The following is a 12,960-nucleotide window of genomic DNA, read 5'->3' as shown; positions in this document are numbered from 1 at the left end:
GGTGAATGAAGTTAAAATCAATTGCTTCATTTAAATTGTTATTTTACTATGTTTAGTTGTGAAAAATGAAAAAAAATATTATTTTAAAGTAAAAAATGAATTTTAAATATTATAATTGTGTTTAGTCATGAATACATATTAAAATGGTTAATATTTATGAGTAATATGGAGTGTAAACAATTTCGTGGTGTTTTTAAAATTTCTGAAAAGGCGTGTATGTACATAAGCATGACATTTTAATTACTTGATTTTAGTTGCATCTATGCGCTTCAATTTCAATTGGATGTGCATAAATAGACACTTAAATTTGTATTAAAATTGAACAAGTAGACTCACACGTCCTATATGGCATAATACATGTAAGACGCCACGTAGAATGTCACATAGGACGTATATGTCTACTTGTTCAATTTTATACAAATTTAAATGTATATGCACACTCAAAGTTAAAGGATATAAATGTAAACGAAAGCCAAATTAAAAATTATATATATATCGATCATGACTTCTAAAAAATATATTATGATAAACATATTTTTTGAAGTAAAACTCCGATTTTTTTTTAGAAAAAACTCATGGCCAAAGAACCAAAAAGTAAGAAAGAAAAGGGAAAAACAAAAGTGAGAACAAACAAAAGAGATAACGTGCAGAAATGGAAAAGAACTTTTCAAGGAAGATAGGGATATTTAGTTGACCTTGTTGATTAAAGTGCTATTTGCTTTATTTTACATGAAAATATGATTTGGTCGATTCATCTAAATTTGAGTGGGTTAATGACTAATATTTATTAATTTAGTTTAATTTGATTTGTCAATTAAATTATATTTAAGAGTTTGAATTGATTTGGGCTAAATAAGTTATTTAAATTGACTTATGAATTATTTTATCAAAATATATTTTATTTTATATATTAGATAATATATAGTCATAACTCATAATAATAAAAGAGGAAAATATGAATTTGATAACAATACAAAATTACAAATTATAGAAAAGAAACAATAGAATTAGATGTGGTAAGAGTTGAGCGAGTTAGGTTATGACCTACTTATTTATAGCTTATCTTGATTCAAATCATTGCAATTTAAGTAACTTTTGTACAAGTTAATGTTTCACTCATTGATTGACACATCTCATTTTGATCCGTCCAAATTCAATCAAACTCACCATTTGATACGTTTATTAACGATGTATATATAGCTTAATTAATTCTTTATTTATTAGTTTGATCTACTTTTAAATTTTTCATTAAAATAATTATTTTGTCTTAAAGAAGCTATAGCTATACAAATAATGTGATATACTCTAAATCACAGGTTCAAAAAAATTCTTAAGCACTTATATATTACATATCTTGAAGACCTTAAATTCCAAAAATTAATAAATATACTTTTCTTAAAATTAGTATCAAATCACATCTTATAAATTACAACGGAGGTCCTTCGAGATGATTCAGTTAGTTTGGAGGGTGGCCATCCACATGATGACTCATGATCGATCCCCTCTCAATGTATCTTGAGTCTAATTTATCGCATAAGGCTTGCCTAATGTTATATACGCCGAGGTTATGGCAGGCTTACCTAATGCAATATATGTTGAGATTGTGACAGTAATCGTAGCGGTATGACGGAAGGAGTAATTGACAAAGACAAACATCTATCAGCCACATACTTGTCAAAATAAATAGTACCATTCCCAACTTGTCTAAATAAAAAGGTGCTAATGACCTTGTGACTCTTTATTTTGTATAATTATTTTAATGTTTGAAAAAAAAAAACATTAGGTTTACTTGGGAAAAGCTACATGAATCATGCCAATATTTTCTTAATTTGTGCAATTTATAATTGGGAAGAAACTATTGGCCAACAATGTATCCTTTTAATAAATAAGAGGAATGTTTAATAGTTTATTGTTTAATGGAAACTATAAAATATATGAAACGATTAAAAAGAAGCCATTCAAACCGCACACGGAGGAATTTAAATGAGAAAATACATAAAATTCCCTAAGTTTGACAACACAACTTACTTTAGCACTTAAACTATATGAACGTTTAAATACTTTTTTAATAACTTTCAAGTGAATTAATTACCCCCTGAAGGTTGATGTTGTAGAGAGAGTGAATTCATTCTCCTAAAAGCAAGTGAAAAGTTAAAAATGAAAATATGAATTTTAATTGTACACATGTCATTTTTTTTATTGGCTACTATATAATTAATATTTTAAATATATTTTATAAATTAAGTTTTTAAAAAATATGTAAAATTTCTAATTTAGAGGTAAAAAAAATTGCAGGTCCTATTTTCTTTTTTAAAAAAATTAATTTTTTTTTCTCTCTTTATTTTGTTGTCTTCCCCAAATACTTTTTTCTCCATTGAAGCATTCTTATACCATTTTTTTCCCATATTAGTGATTTCTTTCTTCATCTTTATCACTCACCTCTGCACCGTACTTTCATTCCATCATCCTTTTAGTAATCCACATAATCCAACACCAACCTCATATTTTTTACTTCGATTTCAATATAAACTTTGTTGTTTGAGTGACCCATTTTGTCAAAAAAATAAAATAAAATACTTTCAAAAGATTCATTCTCCCAATGGCAGATTTGTGGGAGTGGGGTCGGGAGGAAGAGAGTTCTAAGAAAAAAAATTAATAAGTTATTTTTTTTTCAAAAAATGGTGAATTGTAAGAAAAAAACAACAACCATTAAAGGTTGAAAATGGACGATTTTTTGACCGAAAATGGTGAAAATGAACAAAGAAGAGAGAAAGGAAGAGGCGTAGAAGAGGAGAAATTTAAGAGTGGAGCCCACTTGTTAAAAATATTTAAATTAATGAAAATGGGTTCAACATTTTAATCTTTGATTTTAGGAAATAATTTTTTAGTTAAGAAATTAATTTGCATAGAAGAGAAGGTATTTAAAAAGTGGGGCCCACTTGTTTAAAATATTTAAAATTAATGAAAATGACTCCATATTTTAAATTTTGATTAAAGAAAATGCATTTTTATAATAAATTAATTGATTATGTAATGAATTTTAAAAAGTATTTAAGGAAAAAAGTGAATTAAAAAAATAAAATTTAATGATGTGGTGCTTACATAGTTGTGATGTGATGCTTACATGGCCATGATGTGGTGTGTGAGAGTGGTATTATACTCTCAGAGTGATACTTAATTCACTCGAAAGTTATTAAAGGGGGTGTTTATACGTCCGTAAAGTTTAAGGGTGTGTTTGGTATGAAGGAAAATGTTTTCCTAGAAAATAAGTAGATTTTTAACTTATTTTTTCATGTTTGGTTGGTGAATAGAAAATATTTTTCGAAAAAGATTTTTTAGTGTTTGATTAATGAATGAAAATTATTTTTGAGAAAATATCTCTTTTTTTTTATAGAGAGTAGAAAATAATTTTTGAATTGAAATTGAAAATATTTTTAAAAAATAAACTTAATTTTTTTTGGGGGGTGGGAGGGGTGAGATGGGGTAAAAAAATAAATATTTGAAATTAAAAATATTTTTTAAAAACAAACGTAATATATTTATTTATTTGGGGTGGGGGTGAATAAATAAAAATTAGAAATTAGAAATATATTTTAAAAACAAACTTTAATTTTTTTTTGATTGGGGGGGGGGGGGGGGGTTAGGGGTGGGGTGAGGGTGAAACAGTAAAAATTGGAAATTGGAAATATTTTTTAAAAACAAATTTTAATCTTTTTTTTGAGGGAGGGGGGTGGTGGTAGTGGAGTTGGCCGGGGGGGGGGGGGGAAAGCGGGGTAGGGATGAAAAAAATAAAAATTTGAAATTGAAAATATTTTTTAAAAACAAACTTTAATTTTTTATTTTTTTTTTGGGGGGAGGGGGGGTCAGGGTAGGGATGTGGGTGGGGGTGGGGGTGGGGGGGAAACAAAAATTTAAAATTCAAAGTACTTTTTATAAAACAAACTTTAAATTTATTATTATTTTGGGGGAGGGAGGGTCGAATGTAGGGGTGGGGTGAAATTTTGAAATTGAAAATATTTTTAAAAAATAAACATTAAATTATTATTTTTTTGGGGGGAGGGGGGGTAGGGGCTGGCGGGAGGGGAGAGGGGGGAGGGTGAGTAAAAAAATAAAAAAAATTGAAATGTTTTGTAAAAATAAGCTTTAAATTTATTTTTTCAACAAAAAAATTGTAATTTGAAGTTGGAGGAAAGTTTTGGAAAATGTTTTTCTTAAATTTTTAGGGGAAGTCATTTTCCTTGAATTTGAGGAAAATGAGTTGATTTGGAAAACGTTTTTTCAAAACATTTTACCCAACCAAACATGAGAAAATTGGAAAACATTTTCTGGAAAATGTTTTCCTTCATACCAAACACGCCCTAAGTGCTAAAGTAAGTTATGCTGCCAAGTTTAGTTTTTTTTTTTTTTTTTTTTTTTATGTAATTACTCAATTTAAATTGATATATCAATATTAATTAGTTATACCATCATACATCTCTATAGAATTATTTTCGTTTCGATATTTTTTAGTTTTTACAGCAAAATATTATTATAAAAAAACGTATAATATAACATAGCATAAAAACTTAATTTTACAAATATATAATTTAATAATTGTATTAAAATCTTATTATAGAGATATCTGACTAAAGCATCTAGATAACAATATACTTATTCTTCTCACTCTTTTTTAGAGTACAAAATAAGTTAGATTAAAAAAATAAGAACATATCTAACATCACTATCCAACTCAATCTCAAAAAATAAAGAGAAGCATAAACAATTGTGTTTTCTTTGATCAATTAATATTTAATCTTAGCAGAAGTTGTCCAAGCAAACAACTAGCTTAGTGACCACAATAATAAATGATGTTTAGGGTGATTTTGATATTGTGAATTTGTGATGACATGTCATCTAACAATATGTCAAAAATAATCTTTTTATCTTATAAAGATAGATATATTTTACCTTTTTAAACATATTATTTGCATTTTCGTTCATATTTTATGTTGGTCTTTAATGTATGTCTTTTATAACAAACAAGTTGATATTTTTGTATTATAATAATCCACAAATTTAAGTTTAATAGACATAAATTCGATTATTAAAGAACATTACACAAAACTCTAAAGATCAGTCCACTTGAAAGGCAAAATTTAAAAATCAATTTATTTAAAAGAGAAAACATATAACTAATTAAATATCCTCAAATTAAACTCTAATTACGAGATTACAATAGATATGTTGTTATTATTGTTATTAATTTTTGAAACCGTCTCTTAAACAAATAAAAACCTTAGGTCAAAGCTACTATTGATCAATCTTATTCAAACACATCAATTAGACATTTTCCTTATAAAATTGAGATAGAAAAGTTGGCAAATTAACTTAGAGAATCCATCGTTTTGCAAAGAGAATTGATTAACAAAACGTTTGTCATAATCATAAGAATTTAAAAAATAAATATTTTGGTCATGCCCATTCAGATTAGTAGAAATGGCACCAGGCATTTACTTTTAGTCTTCCTATTTAAAACATATTCAATTTTTAAAAATCATTTTAAATTTACCTAGACTAGACAAACTTTGAAATGTCATTATTGAACTATGCATATTTTATGTTAGGATTGAGATCTTCAAACCTCTGAGCTGGAACTTTTCAAACTTTAGTCCTAGCAGACTAAAGTTATAATTTGGTAATTATATCGGGAGGGTCAAGTGTATACAAACCTAATTACTTTTATCTTAGTAGTAAAGAGGTGGTTTCAATAGACCCTCGCTCGCTCAAGGGGAAAATAATCCAAAATAGTCATGGAAAAATAGTAATCGAAGTACAAGAATTTGCAGATACTGACATTTTACCGGCCTAATCCGATCCTCCACAACCTTCTATGTATGGTCATGTTATCGGTAAGTTGAAACTGTGTCATGTCCTATCTAATCGTCTCTCTCCAATACTTCTTTGGCATACCTTCATCACTCTTGAAACCATCCATAGCTAAGCTCTCACACCTCTACTGGGGCATCCGAACACATCTCCTCTTCATATAGTTGAACCATCATCATAGTTTGGCTTTCCGCATTTTATCCTCCACCAAAGTCATTCCCACTTTTTTTCCGAATATCCTTATTTCTAATTAATTCTTCCTAGCTAATATACCCACACATCCATCATAACATCCTCATTTCTGTAACTTTCGGCTTCTCAATAAGAGAGTTCTTCACTATTCTTTAACTAGGGGGTCCTAAAATGATTATTTGGTTATGGTTGAAATAAGAGTCCTTAAGAATGTGAAACTATACTCTGGAAAGTTTCAACAAGGCCCACATAAATAAAGCCCACTTATTAAAATACAATTTCTGGAAAGCCCAAGATGATTTGGGCCTAAACAAGGTCCAGATAACTTTGATTTGGCATTTTTTAGTACTCCTTTCGTTCTTATTTATTTGTCATTTAACAAAATCTATACATATATAACATTATTTTTCCTATTTTTTCATTGAGAGTTATCAGCCTTAAAAATATGAATTTGACCAACATAGAAAAACTAAATGATTAATTCATGTTCATTGGTCAATTTAATTAATCAAAGTAAATTATGTTCATTTATTGAAAACTTAACCTCAAGAGAACACTACATAAAGATACAATAGTAACTTACATAGTTTCTTAAGGGACGTGAAATCTAAAATGGTGACATAATAGAAACTGAGGGAGTATTATTATTCAAGATGCAAGAAAAAATCCAGGATAATTTAATGAAGTTCGATACTCCCTAGTCTTAAATTATTTGTTGTATTTTCTTTATACACCCTTCAAAAAGATACTTTCTCCGTTCACTTTTATTTATCCAGTATATTAAAATGTAATTTATATGTAACTTATAGCATATCCAGAGAAAAAAAACATTTTTTTTGCATGGTTTACCTTAGAATTAATTACTTATTCACAAAATAATTTTTCATGAACTAAAACTAAACAACAATTAATATGAGTATATAATAAAATATTAACATCAACCATTAGTTTTAAGAAATGTGCAAAGTTCAAACTGAATAATTAAAAGTAAACGAAAAGAGAACCAATTAGGAAGAAATTTTAATTATGTTTATGAGATATAATTCTCTCTTCATTAAATATTTCTTCTATTTATGTGTTATAATTGAGGTAATTGTAGTCCTCAAGAATAATTACTACTAAGAGTGTGTTTGGTACGAAGGTTTTTCAATTTTCACATGTTTGGTTGGCTTAAATGTTTTAGAAAATGTTTTCCGAATCAACTCATTTTCCTCAAATTTAAGGAAAATGACTTCCCTTCAAAACTTAAGGAAAAACATTTTTCGAAACTCTACTTCATCCTTCAATATATTTTTCTTACTCTATCTCGTACCACGTATCCGACCTCTCCATCCAAAAAAAAAAATTAATCTTTTTCTTATTTTAAAATTTTCAAGTATATTTTTATTGCTAACTCCACCCCCCCCCCCCCCCTCAAAACCCTCAAAAAAAATTGTATTGGAAAAATATTTCAAATTTTTAAAATTTCATTTTTTACCCCACCCAATCAATTTTTTTAAAAAAAATCATTTTTACGCGCCCACTACCCTCCCCTTCCCCCTCCTCCCGCCCGGCCACCCCGTCAATATTTTAAAAAAATATTTCAAATTTTTTATTTTTACGCCACCCCCCACCCAAGCCACCTTGTCAATTTAAAAAAAATTGTTTTTAAAAAATATTTCAAATTTTAAAATTTTTCATTTTTTACGCCACCCCCACCCAAGCCACCCCGTCAATTTTTTATTTTAAAAAATATTTCTATTTTTAAAAAAAAATCATTTTTATGCCATTCCTACCCCATCCTCCAGCCTCCACCCCTCCACCCCGCCACCCCCATAAAAAAAAATTCTAAAAGAAATTGTTTTTGAAAAATATATTCCTGAGTCGAAAGTCTGCGTCAGGTCACAGGGTCAAATTTTGGAACGGTGCTCGGAGTCTTGTCCTAGTTTGGGCTTCAAGGGCGGGTCCTAGACCAATTATCAGGGTTGATTTTCGGATCAGAAATTATTTTCCTAAAAAGTATTTTCTAGTCTCAAGCCAAAAATAAAAGATATTTTTGGAAAATATTTTTCATTCACCAACCAACATTAAAAACTATTTTCCAGAAAATATTTTCTATTTTTCAATCAAACATGAGAAAATAAGTTAGACATCCACTTGTTTTCCAAGAAAACATTTTCTTCATACCAAACACACTAAATTGAGAAAGAAAAAAAAAAACTTTAAATTTTGTATTGAATTTTTATGATAAATAATTCGGAAAAACTAATTTTAAAAATCACGATAAATAATTTGAGACGAGAAAACATGTCCTGGGATCTCTATACTGTAATGCTAAAGCTGAACACATTAATTTTGGTGTGTCCACAATTTGCAATGCAAGTACCCAAATCAGAGACACATTAATATAAAGCAAGCAGCCTCTTTTTTACTTCTTGAATGCCAAAGTATTAATGCAGTGCTTGTATACAGTATCCATGAATACTTCTTACTATTTCAGGGGACAAAATTAATTGTCAACAACAATTGACGATAACAAAATAATAATAATAATAATAATAATTAATAATTAATTAACATGATATACACATGTAATACATGTATATTACATTAGGAAAAGGGGCTGATACATATCTCGCTCAATTTTGTCATTTAGAGTTGATATATCCTCGTTATGAAAATGGCTCATATATATCCCTACTGTTATACAAATGACTCACATATACTATTTTTCTCTAATGGAAGTGAAAAAATTAATTTTAATTTAATTTTTAATTATTTTTTTAAGAAAATATAATTCATATAGTATATTTAATCCTCCTCACACGTATTTTTTTTTTACTTTTTTGTTTCAACGACTAATTTAAATTTATTATTTTGATGGTCAAATTTATTTATGTTTCACTAGTTTTCTTGTAAGATTTATTATTGATGTCCTAATTTTTTTACAAATACAAAAACTAAATTACAATATATCCAAAAAATAGTTTTAATTATAATATAGCCACAAACAATTAGTATTAATTTGTTTCTTTACACTAACGAATGAAAAAAAAAACGAAGATAAAATAAGAATAAGAAACTCAAATAATGATAATCAAAGAAGTTAAAAAATATTTTATGTATGAAAAAGGATTAAAATATATCTGAAACTTTTCTAGAAGGATCATCATATATACCCCTACATGAATTTTTTTAAGATTAAAAGTCAAAAATACAAATTTAAAACTTTTTTTTCACCTCCGTTAGATAAAGGGTATTTTTGAGCTTCTTTCGTAACGGTAGGAGTATATGCGAGTCATTTGTATAACGGTAATGATATATGGTAATTTTCATAACGAAAGGTATATCAACTCTAAATGGCAAAATTGAGGGGTATAACAGTCCCTTTTCCATCAAAAGGGTACTAGCGGAAACTAACATTTAGTTTTTGTCCTAAAATATTTTCTTAAAGGGTGTATCATACCCCCAACAATTCACTTAATATGAACTAGAAGGAGTAATAATAGTAGTAGTTATATAATCCATAATAATTTTTTAAATGTGTTTTGTTCTAATTAAATGACGAGATATACACGTTCAACACACATATACTAAAATTATAAAAACAAATATGCTCCGAGTTAAATGAACATAGTATTACATATATTGTAACTTCAATTACAATATTACATCTTTTTTTATACAATCTTTTATATTAATGTGAAATTGGGAGAAGGAATATATATCCAGCACCATTTTTGCTCTTATATTTTTGTGTGCAAGCAAGTATCTTCTTTGATAATTAGCATGTATTATTTATCAAGTAAAATTATTATATACGAAACTTTTTATCAATCGGAGCATCAATCCTCACAACTAACTAACCAAAATACCAATAGTGTATATCCTATCATTACACTGTGACAAGAGGGAGTTGCGCGGATGGTAAACACCCCTCACTTCCAACCCAAAGGTTGCGAGTTCGAGTCACCAAATTCATAGTATATAACTTCTTGGCTAGCTTTCTCTTCACGAATCCTCGAACATGAATTTCTTGAATAATTTTGATCGAACTTCTTTTTCTTTCGACGCTAAAAAGTATACATGAAAATTAATTATTATTTTTTTAAGAAAAAGGTACAAAAATTCCGTTACCGGGAATCGAACCCGGGTCCCCTGGGTGAAAGCCAGATATCCTAACCGCTGGACGATAACGGATTTGTGTTATCAATTGGTAAAAGATAAATTATATTTTCACTTACTAGTATAATTTATTACTCCTTCTGCTTCAATTTGTATTTGTCTCGGTATAAGTCTACGAAGAAAAAATAACTTTTAAAACTTGTGGTCTAAATTGAGTCAGAAATATTTATATTACTATATAAATATTTTTCATTAAAGGTTGAAAGTTCAATTTGTATGTTACTTTTTTCTTTCTTTCTAAAACTGATCCACAAGCAAATAATTTCACATAAATTGAAACAAATAGAGTACTCTATACTAAAATTCCTATTAAATCATGTGATGTAGTTATTTGAAATTAACCCAAAAGAAACTTTAGTGTGTGTTTGAAAAATATTATTTATTTTTCATATTAGGTTGGTCAATGTATTTGAAAAATATTATTTATTTTGAAAATAAAACCTTAAATATTAGGAAAATAACTTTCTTGGCGAGAGTAGCTTAAGAGATTTGTAAATCACCGTGACAAAAAAAAATTAGTTTTTTTTAAGAAAATAGTTTCAAAAAGAAATCGTGTTTCCTTTACACCAAATGCACCCTTAGTTTGATTTCAATTTGGTATGGTTAAATTTATTTCCTGTTTCATCAAAGTTATATATGTTTTCTCCGTTTCATTTAAATTATCATTTAAACTCAAAATAAGTGTATTGAGATGACTGTTTTTTTTAAGAATCTAAGACTAAATGTGGTTTTCGTTTTCAACTATACCTCTAATATTAAAATAAAATGTATGATGTTTAAGAAAGAAATAATAATCTTCTCTCGTTAAATACGTATAACTTCTTAAATTATATCTCGTATTTATTATTTCTTAATAAACAGTAGAAAATTAAAAAGTTCCGTTACCGGGAATCGAACCCGGGTCTCCTGGGTGAAAGCCAGATATCCTAACCGCTGGACGATAACGGATTTGTGATTCAAGTAAGTCGAGTAAAATGTACTAAGATAGCAAAATTAAAGTCCTATTAAATCATGTAATTTATTTATTTAAAATTAATTCAGAAGAAACTTTACGAGAGATTTTTATTTTTTATATTTGTCTAATTAAAATATTTTGGATAATTGTTTCTTCATATTTGATTGATTAAAATACTTTTGGAGGATAATTTCCTTAGAAAAATAAATTTCTAAAAATTAGAAAAATGACGACTTTAGTGATTGAAGTAGGGAAAACAAAGTTTTATGAGTGGCGTAACACATTAATTATCTCCTTCCACCTGCCTCTTAGTCAACTCCACCCTGAGGCTCCAACTGTCATTCTTGCCACCGATATTTCGTCGTCATTTTCGCTGTCATTTCCATTGACATTTCCATTGTCTAGAGCCATCAAAACGGGCTTAGTCCATGGGAACGTCCTGACCCAACCAGTTATTGGGGTAGGGTTGGGATAGAATTTTTCAAGCCCATTTAAAACTAAGGCTTATAAGCTCGACTCATATAAGCCCTTGGCCCTTGAGGCTTGATTGGGGTCGGCCCATGGGCCAAAACTTTTTATTCAAGGATAACTTACAATAATCTTACTAGTATATAATCTAATTACTTAAATACACACTATGTTGTAATATTATGAATCTTATCAGATTTTGGTATGTCCAGATACATGTACCTTGGAATATATGGATTTAAATTTAGGTTAATTTGTTCTAGATACACTCTATCCAAGTAAATTCGCATGTATCTAGGATACATAGACAAATTTGTGCCCTCGCTTCCCTCCCATCTTGCTTGTCACTCTCTTATCTCGCTCACGTATCTTGTATGCGAGATACATGTTAATTACACTAGATATTTTGCTAGTGTTATTGAAAAAACACCATTGTTTATCATATTTGATTTGAAAATCTTCTCATTTTCTTGATGTTATAGAATTATAAGTTTGAAAAGAAAAAAAGTGAAAAAAAAGAAGGGCTAGCCCGCCTCAGCCCTTCTAGGGTTGGGTTGATTAAGCATTTTCAGACCCTTCCAAATGAATGGTTGGCCCGCCCTAGCCATTCAAATTCCTTGACCCGCGAGGCTTGGGCCCGATGGGGCTGAGCCGACCTTTTTTGACAGCTCTACCATTGTCATTCCTGCCGCCATTTCCACCGATATTTCCGCTGTCATTTCCACTAACATTTTTGTTGTTTTCTCCACCGACATTTCCGCCCCCATTTCACCAACATTTCTGTTATATTCTCCACGGACATTTCCGCTATCATACCCGCTTCCATTTCCACCGACATTCCTAACCGCCACTTCCGCCGCCATAACGTTTGCATTTATTATATATAAATAAATATTTTAAAACAAAACATATTTTTGTTTACTTATCGAATACCAAAACCTAAATTTAAAAACCATCAATACACCAAAAATGATCTTTACCACTAATTAATTAACAATAATAGTCTAAGTGCCGCTCAATATGTTATTTTAGAGACAATTAACACTCTTCGTAAATGTCTTTAAAATCTATAGCGACATTAGATTCAATGACAATTAACTAATGCTAAATGCTTTAACACTCTTTGTTAATGTACATATTTATTAACGCTAAAAGTTGTTTTTGTTGTAGTGATAAAGTATTTACTTTTCAACAAAATAATTTTTTTTAATTGCTTCTTAAAGAACCCTTACGTCATGGCTGATGCCACAATGACATCATGCAAAAAAAAAAAAACAATTTCTCAACCAAAAAAAATTGTCTTTTTTAATTAATAA

At 28.8% G+C, this 12,960-nt stretch overlaps 2 non-coding genes across 2 annotated transcripts; both read right to left on the bottom strand.

Moving 5' to 3' along the window:
* Window positions 1-10,164: 10,164 nt before the first annotated feature.
* On the bottom strand, window positions 10,165-10,236 carry TRNAE-UUC (transfer RNA glutamic acid (anticodon UUC)). The gene has a single exon. It is a non-coding gene; the product is annotated as a tRNA-Glu (tRNA).
* Window positions 10,237-11,097: 861 nt separating this feature from the next.
* On the bottom strand, window positions 11,098-11,169 carry TRNAE-UUC (transfer RNA glutamic acid (anticodon UUC)). The gene has a single exon. It is a non-coding gene; the product is annotated as a tRNA-Glu (tRNA).
* Window positions 11,170-12,960: the final 1,791 nt, after the last annotated feature.

This window comes from Solanum verrucosum, unplaced genomic scaffold, assembly GCF_900185275.1.
Source record: "Solanum verrucosum unplaced genomic scaffold, falcon-dt-bn FXZP01000289.1, whole genome shotgun sequence".
Taxonomy (NCBI): domain Eukaryota; kingdom Viridiplantae; phylum Streptophyta; class Magnoliopsida; order Solanales; family Solanaceae; genus Solanum; species Solanum verrucosum.
Note: the sequence above shows the minus strand (reverse complement) of the source record. Positions and strands in the feature narration are given on the sequence as shown.